The 6,477-nt window shown below is 37.5% G+C and overlaps 1 long non-coding RNA gene across 5 annotated transcripts; it reads right to left on the bottom strand.

Moving 5' to 3' along the window:
• Positions 1 to 3,446: 3,446 nt before the first annotated feature.
• On the bottom strand, positions 3,447 to 6,416 carry LOC120072762. 5 transcript variants are annotated; one of them, XR_005480597.1, is made up of 6 exons: positions 5,959 to 6,416; positions 5,484 to 5,860; positions 4,972 to 5,031; positions 4,738 to 4,806; positions 3,821 to 4,220; positions 3,447 to 3,740 (listed from the first exon to the last, which is right to left on the bottom strand). It is a non-coding gene; the product is annotated as an uncharacterized LOC120072762 (long non-coding RNA). The 5 variants fall into 5 exon arrangements; XR_005480598.1 differs by having other exon boundaries at positions 4,972 to 5,551; positions 5,635 to 5,860; XR_005480596.1 differs by having other exon boundaries at positions 4,972 to 5,726; positions 5,807 to 5,860.
• Positions 6,417 to 6,477: the final 61 nt, after the last annotated feature.

Raw genomic sequence — 6,477 nt, 5'->3', positions numbered from 1 at the left:
ATTGGAGAGTTTATAATATATTTATTTAAATATTAATTATATGAATAGGATTTTCATGTTTAAAATTAGGTGTGTGATTAATTTAATATTTGATATCAAATTGTTATTTAATTAATTAAAAAAACAAATTAATTTTCAATTTCAATTCAATTTGAGAAATTGAATTTTGATGTTTTAAATTTAATTAATTATGAATTAATTAAATCAAATTTTTGGTAATTTTTTAAATTAATTAAAATTTGAAATTAAACACGACAAAATTGGAAATTAGTCTTGAGTGGGATCTTCCCACATTTTCACAAGTATGAGGTGTTTCTCCATGAAATACATGCATTTCCCACTTTCTTCAGCAAATTGATGTGTCAAGGTTGTTGAACTTGAGGACTTGCATGTGGATAATATATAAAACACTCCATTTTTGTTGATGAAGAAGAGGCTTACTGCTAAAAAAAGGTTTTTCTACAAAAAGTTTGTTCATCATCTAAAAACCCATATTTTCCTTCACAAATTCACTCCAATATGAGTTCCACCGCTCAAATTCAAGGTTGAGAATAGTAGAGAAGATCTTTTGACGATTCACTTTTGAATGGGAGTTGGAATCCCATGAAGACCAGCTTGGAATTGCGAGAACTCATCAAAGGTATGTAATTTAGAAACCTTTTTTCTAAAGCTTATGTTTAAGCATGATTTTAGAACTCAAATTAAATATAAATAGAGTGCTTATTGATTTTGTATGTTTCTATTGCTTGCTAGTATATCCTAATAATTGGTATCAGAGTGTGATTTAAGCACTCAATTAGTGTTAATTTGAGTTTTGGTGGGTGTTTTTCATAAGTTATATGAAAATGATGAACTGATATGGTTTTTTAGGGTCACACCTAATACATGATTTGTTATTTCTACCTGACATGACTTTATCTTTTTAGTAGCTAACATGATTTATTCTAATGGAGTGAAAACTGACAGGGCATACTGTAAGGGTTCTGATCCTAACATGGCATGCTTTACAAATGTTGAAGATATGAATGAGTGTGATGAACCGGAGTAAAAAAAAACTAATATATAATGTCCCAAGATGAGGAACGTACCTATCACAACTCTGTCGGATTTCTCAGCCTCTCGTCGAGTTGGGGAAAACACTATACCATGCTACTGTTGACGACTTGGGCCTCCTTGAAATGAGCTCATAGGTTGGCCCCTGTTTTCAGACGCATTCTTCCTTGGGCATTTTCCGACATGTGCCCCTCTCTGACAACACCGAAAACAAACCCTAGTACATATCAGACAATGTCCCAAGTGACGTCTACCACAAGTTAAACAGACCGGCTTATCTTTTTTGACAATTACTGCTTGAGGGCCCTGCCATCCACACTGACATGGAGCAGTACTCGTATTCTGGTTCTTTTGCTGAGGTTCAAAAGCTCTTAGCTCTACCTTCCTTTTCTGTCTTGCAGAGGTCCCAATTTCGAATGATTTATTGTACTTTTCTCCCGCATGGGAATCAGCGTCATTCCTCATGGTTGCCCGTAGTGCCGCGACGTACGTCTAGAGGTCCAAGGCATGCACCATACCTCGTAACCCACTCCTCAAACCCTGAACGAACCTCTCTATCCTTGCTGCCTCGGTGGCTACCAACTCAGGTGCAAAGTGGGATAGCTTATCAAATTCCTACTCGTATTCCTCCACTGACATAACCCCTTATTTCAGATTTAATAACTCAACTTGCTTATTGTATCGAGTGTTGGTCGAGAAATACTTCTCGTAGAAACGCTTCTTAAACTGATCCCACGTCGCAAGTCCCCCACTGGTGTCAATCATCTTCTCCACTGAACGCCACCAAATCTCTACGTTGTCTGTCAACATAAAACTGCACAATGGAGCTTGTGTTCCTCTAAACACTTCATGTAGCGAAAGATCATCTCGATCAAGGATAGCCACATCTCTACCTTCGTAGGATCCCTCAATGATCCATCGCAGGGGCGATGGTCAAACTTTCTCAAATCCCTCAAGTGTTTAGCTTCAAGGGACAGGTCCTGCATGTTCTGAGTCTGCTACAACTGAATATGTGGTTGTTGGGTTTTATGTCCTAAAACTCGCAGTTTGTAAAATGATAAATATTTTCTATAATCAATATACTTATTATTGATTTCATAAATTGTATGAAAGCCTAAATCCAATAAACTAAGACCCATGACTATTATATGAGTACTTGAACTTTATATGAAGACATAAGAATGGATCAGGTTCGAGTAAATAGTCAAACTGATCTATGGTACATGAATAAGATTGGGTACCTTATTCTAGTAACACCATTGGATGCGGCCTACTCTGTAGTTGTTACAAAGCGTTGTAAAGTGCTACATACGATGTGATCCTAATTCGTACATGTTATGATATGAGGAGTGGGGGCGTCTTATGCAATGAGTTTGCATAAGATCGGACCAAGAAATAAGTCACTCTTATTTTATAACGTTGTTTACTGTATAAGATTGAATTTTTTACCTAGATAACCTGAGTAACTCGATCTTAATTCTAAGCTAACTATGAACTCTTGTTTATTCGGGATTACCCTTAGATTTGCATAAGAGATGGTTGGCTCAATAGTGCCAGCTCAATAAGAATCCCATTTCAGGGGTAAAACCTAATAGATAACTATGGACATAGGGTGCAAGACGTAGTTCATGCCTACCCGATTTAAGGATAGGAGAAAGGTTGTTCTCTCAAGTACTGAATCCAGGTCTTGAACAAGGGTCTCACCCTCTCACTAGGCTGAGAGAGTTTGGTTTAATGATTGGATCACAAACCAGTTGTTCATTAGAGAATCAGTACGAATTTGAGGCATAAGATGTAATCTCGGGGGTAAAACAGATATTTGACTCAGTCGTTATTACAAACAACCTGTGAAGGGTCGACTTGCTGATTATGGTTAAATCATGTGGACATAATATATCTACAGTGAAGGGAGTGCAACTATAGATTTTAGTGGAATGACCCATTAGTTAACAAATGAGGATTAATCTGGTCTAATGAGTTTAGCCAATTAATCTCGAATCGTTGGAGCCCATGATCTTTAGGTCCGCGAGGTCCCCCTACTAGTTCTAGAATAGCGTGACAAGTTAATTTGAAATGTTCAAATTAGAATTAAGGGAATAAATAATTATATGAGATATAATTACATGTTTAATTAGAGAATAAAACGGAATAGGAGAATTTATATTTAAATATGATTTAAATATATAAAGATGGATGTGTGTAAAAATTAATTTAATATTTTATATTAAATTAATTAAGTTTTATTTAAAAACTAATTTATGAAATTAATTTTATTTTTCAGTTTTTAAAATCAAAATGGATTTTAAAAAATCAAGTTTTGATTTTTGATAAAATTGGAAATTTGAAAAACAAAACACTAAAATAGAAAATTCATGTTTTCCATTATCCATCTTTTTACTTGCTCACACAAAAGCCATCATCTTTACCTTGTCTAACTCCAAGCATGAGGTGCAACCCATGCAACTATCTCCCTTGTATGTTGATCTGCAATATAATGAAGAGTTTTGAGTGAATTTCGGGCATGCAATCAAGAGAGAATTTTAGAGAAAATTCGAGTTGAAGAAAGGGTTCTTTAACAAGATTACTTCTGTGAGCTATTCTCCTTCATCCCTTAATTCAAGTTTGTTTTGAGTCCCACAACTCGATATAGAGTACCAAGAGAATAGTGAGGAAGATCTTGAGGTGGTCTGCAACAAAATTTGGAGAAGATTGCAGCTGGAGAACAAGCTTTGAAGAAGTTCTACAAAAGGTATGTCATGAAACTTACTTGTTTTCTACAAGAGCATGCTTTATATTTTTTTCAAAATCAATGAATTAGAGTGCTTAAATGATCTTTGTGCTTCCGTTGTTGCTGATATATTCCTACAATGGCATCTGCTCCTGCTGAATCTGGTTCTGAGCAGTCCACCCTGCCATTGCACTGCGGATAAGGTATTGTAATCTTTCCACCAGGGATGATGCCACAGCTTCCCTCATTCTCGCTTCCATTGCTTTCTCATCAACTTGAGTCGTAGGTGGGTTCAAAGCTGTCGGGACATTCTGACTTCCTCTGACTCCCTCTTCCTGCACCCCTGGTGGGGGAAGGTCCTGGACTTGTGGGTGCTGCACTGGGGGTCCCGAACCCCTCCTTTAATTGTCTTCCTTGCTCTAAGCTTAGGTGTCATGTCCTGTCATGAACTCATAGATCAACTCTCACTGGATCCCTCTTCAATGGAACATGTTTACTATTACGTCAACTAGTCTCATACACATATATTAAAAACTTTTATTAGTAAGACATACCTAGCATTGACGAGGAATCCGTTACTAGGCCACATGGACTATCTAGACCTACGTAGTAAGTCAGTCTTCAGAACCCAAAATATAGGCTCTGATACCAACTGAAATGACCAAACTCCCTATGACTCAAGTTAGGCCGTTTCTATAGACATGCATGCATGAAATTTAAACGACACCTTTTCATAGGTAAATAAATACCAAATAAATAATGTAAATTAAAAGATTTCATTAAAACTAAATAAATAAAAATCAAGTCACAAGGTACCTAAACAAATCATAAAAGGAAATCCATCTAGAAAACCTTATTAAAAGCCACAAGGCAAGTAACAAAACTGTGAGATTTTAAATACCAAAACAGGAAAGTAAAACATAGGAAAACTTGAAAATATGCGTGGAAGCATATACCTAGTCCCAGTAACTCGACCACGGATTTTGTTTGTCAGTCGCTGACATGTGACACGTCCTTACACTTACCTAAAAAAAATAAAACATGGAAATGATGAGTATAAAATACTCAGTAAATAATCCCACTACCGGGGTCAGGCTAGGCATCTATGTCCTCTAGATACCGACCTCTGGTGAACATACATAATTCTCTAGTTTTTATGGAACATAAATAAATATTTGGACTTATCCTACCGTAGTAAAAGTACCTACAACCTCCAGTGAATCTTGAAGGAAATACAACCTCTGATGAACCTGAAGGAAACACATCTCTAGTGAATTCCGAAGGAAACACAACCTCTAGCGAATCCCAAAGAAAGCACCACCTCTAGTGAATCCCGTAGGAAGCACAACCTCTAGTGAACCCCGAAGGAGGTCACCACCTCTGGTGGGTTTCTAACTATCGTTAAGGATACTATCACTATAGTAAACATCACATGCATTATAAAAAAGTTCCATAACATGTAAATACACGTCATCATACTCATAAATCAATCAGAGTTTCATATAACAAAAATACTGAAGTCATACTGGCATTCAAACATCTTTCATGCATAATAAGTTCCCCAAAATCTCAAATACATGAAGTCATATGTAAACATCATTCTAAACAAACAACCTCAGAACCTCTAAACAAACAACCTCAGAACCTCTAAAACTTAAATTTTCTTGCCTGACACGTAGGAAGTTCCAGTAGTAATACTTACCTTATACTTTGAGCACAATCTCAACAAATTTATTTTTCTTCTTGCCTAAAAAGAACCTTGAATTGAGCCTAAAGCAAACATCAAAATTTAATTCCAATCCTAAAATATAGCCAAAATCACAAATTCATATCAATACATCCAAAACACTTACCTGAAATATTTGTTCAAATCGACACTTCACTCGAACCACGAATATAAAATTCAATGCAGAAACAAGCCAATTTGAGGGGTCTCAATCAAAATCTAAAACCCAACCAAACATTAAACCCACACTAAACCAAAAAGGCAAACCAAAAAATTAACAAAACTCTTGCTAAACTTACCAAATGATCATAAATCTTGCTGGACGGCGATTCACAAGGCCCAATCTTTTGAATCTGAAATTCGAAATCCAATGGGTGTTAACATTTTGGAAACAATCAAAAGTGGGTATACAAGATACCTCTAAAATACCTTTACAAACACCACAACTCACCCAACCAGAGACGAACAATGAAGACTGATGGCGAAACGACTGACAACGTGGCTGGCAGCAGCAGAGATGAGATCCGACGATGCAAACGGACGAAGACAACTTCAGATCTGGGCGAACAAACGGTCGAAACTGGGGGACGTCGGCTGGAAGCTTGCGAACAGCATGGACGAATGGACGTTCGTGGCTAGGTCGGTGAATGAAGGAAATCGGCGTGGCTAGATGACTTCAATCGACGACACTTGGGGTCGGCGGTGAGGGAAAGAAACCCGATGATGCGTACAAATCCGAGCAGCGTGGTCCAAGCAACATTGAACGAAAGAGTCGAGGCGCGAACGTCAGTGTGGCATAGACGCATGGCGCGCGACTGGGATTTCCGACGAGATGGGCGGCATTATCGACTGGGGCTGGCAGACAGGGCTTTGCAGCTGTAGGAGAAAACGGAAGCGGGGGAGGGGGGGTTCGGGGCGTGCAAAGAAAGAGAAGGAGAGAAGGTGAGTTTTAAAGAGAAAATAATTAAAA

Source organism: Benincasa hispida, chromosome 3 (assembly GCF_009727055.1).
Source record: "Benincasa hispida cultivar B227 chromosome 3, ASM972705v1, whole genome shotgun sequence".
NCBI classification, from domain to species: Eukaryota; Viridiplantae; Streptophyta; class Magnoliopsida; order Cucurbitales; family Cucurbitaceae; genus Benincasa; species Benincasa hispida.
Note: the sequence above shows the minus strand (reverse complement) of the source record. Positions and strands in the feature narration are given on the sequence as shown.